We start from the raw sequence: 2,310 nt of genomic DNA, 5'->3' as shown, positions 1-2,310 counted from the left end.
AAGTGTTGGAACCCATTTGGGTGTATTTAGAAGACTAATTTTGAAATAAGTCAAAATTAGGGTTTATGGGTCAAATTGGGGAAGACAAGTATATAATACTTGTGTTTTGGTTTAATTGGTGTTATAGGACCATTTTCACTAGCATTAAGTGATTATTGGTTAGTTTGGGCTTTGGTTGTGCTTGAAAGTGCAATTGGGTCAAAATTGCAGTAAGTGTCAATTTGTGTTGGTTTGTAATCCACCCTAATTGTATTGTTTGTTGTGTGATAAATGGAATAGGTACATTCCATTGACGAGTTGCGGATTATTCGGTTGCATTCATCGAGGCGCTAAGGTGAGTGTAAATATATTATATGCGTATGTATGCATAAGATGGGTGCGGGTGGGGAAGAGTGATCCTTGTGCGTTCTGGTTCACTTTACATATGTGTAGGATGATGGACCTATGAGTTCGGATCCACTTGACACGTTTGTGCATTTTGGGTTACCACCCGTGGAGTAGTGAATTTCGTGAGTTTCGGATTCACATTGACAAGTAGGTCAACTCCGTTGATGTTGTTGAGGTGATTTGGGTAGTGATTCTCGTGTAGTTCATCTTCACTAGTGAATATTGTGTAGTTCGGATTCACAATGTAGCGTGTAGTTCGGGAGTTCCCATTGTTGTTGTTGCGGCTTAGGGTAGTGATTCGCGTGTAGTTCGGCTTCACTAGTGAATCTCGTGTAGTTCGGATTCACAATGTCTCGTGTAGTTAGGACATCCCTAATGTTGTGTGGTGCGTGTAAGGTTAAGGGGTTAACCTTGGAGTTTTTTGGTGTTGCATATATATATATATATATATATATATATATATATATATATATATATATATATATATATATATATATATATATATATATATATATATATATATATATATATATATATATATATATATATTATTGTGTTGCAGTTAATCTTGCGGATTGACATGGTGGTACGTTATGTATAGCTTGCTTAGTTATACAATGATGCGGTATGTGTTTATTACTTGTGATGGTGATACGTATGCATTTATGCATATGTATGTATATAGTATGTTTATCATCACTAAGCTTTATAGCTTACCCTCTCGTTGTTTATATTTTTATAGATTCGCAAGGAAGAAGTGGCAAGGGTAAGTGCGGGGATTAGTGGACTATTGCGGGTTGCTTTAGAAGACTTTGCTTTTAGATTCGATTTAAGATTGGGTAGTGTATTCCCAATCACCATGTTCGGTCTTATGTTGGAGTTAAATGCTTTGGGTCGAAAGTGTCTTTCGGTCGTGTTAAGCGAGTCTTGGGTTGTTATGCCCATTTTGACAGCTAAACTTGTGTAATGTATAAATTAAAGTTGTTTAAACTTTTCGAGTATTGGGAATGTTTTGTAAACATAATTATGGTGTTGTTGTTATCGATATTAATGCGTTAAATAAAAGAAGAAGAAAAATCTGGGTCGGTATAATAATTGGTTGGGTCGTTTCAGAATTATTTCTTTTTGTGTGAATAGACGTTTTTAAATTGTAATGGTCAAAACCATGAGATTGTGTTTAGAATAATCCACATTATTTGTTGAAGTAGATTGTTCATTCGAAATGTTATGGTTTATATTTGTTGTATAGGAGTGTGGTGGTTGAATAGGTCTATTATTTTGGTCTAATATGTCTATTATGATGTGTTTTAGAATTGTTGTAGCTAATATGTTGATTGCGGTCTAGAATGGTAAAGCAACTGAAGATCGTAATGTTGTGGTAGATTATTATCATAAGTTTTTAGTCGTCGAAATTGTTGTTGAAAACCAATACTACTATTTAGTTTGTTACTATCAATACATAACATTTTCAGAAACATAAAGTTCGACTCGTTTACTAATTAAGTGGTCTAACAAATTCTAAAATCTTCATCAGCATCAGTAATATCAATACTATGATTATGCAGTTTGTATTTTCATGCAACCAGTGACAATTCTAGGATTAAAACTCAATGAACTTCTATATAATTCGAGTGATACTTTCTAATTTTTTTTTTTTAAGAATTACTATTTATTACTATTTACATTCATAAAAACCACTAATTTTAACAATATACGGGGTATCATCTATAAATTCGGTGATGTCTTACACAATTTTAATAGCATTTAATATATTAACTAGTGAGATGACCCGTGGAAACACATGTTTGTTTAAACGAAACAGTTTAATGATATGTTTTACGTATTAACTAAATGTAAATGTTAAAGTCATTTAGTTTATTGCCCCGTGGAACCACGGATTACGACTAAGAAACTTGTCGTTGA

The sequence above is a fragment of the Rutidosis leptorrhynchoides genome, chromosome 2, assembly GCF_046630445.1.
Source record: "Rutidosis leptorrhynchoides isolate AG116_Rl617_1_P2 chromosome 2, CSIRO_AGI_Rlap_v1, whole genome shotgun sequence".
Lineage (NCBI taxonomy): Eukaryota > Viridiplantae > Streptophyta > Magnoliopsida > Asterales > Asteraceae > Rutidosis > Rutidosis leptorrhynchoides.
The sequence above is the reverse complement of the archived record's forward strand: the minus strand, read 5'-3'. Positions refer to the sequence as shown.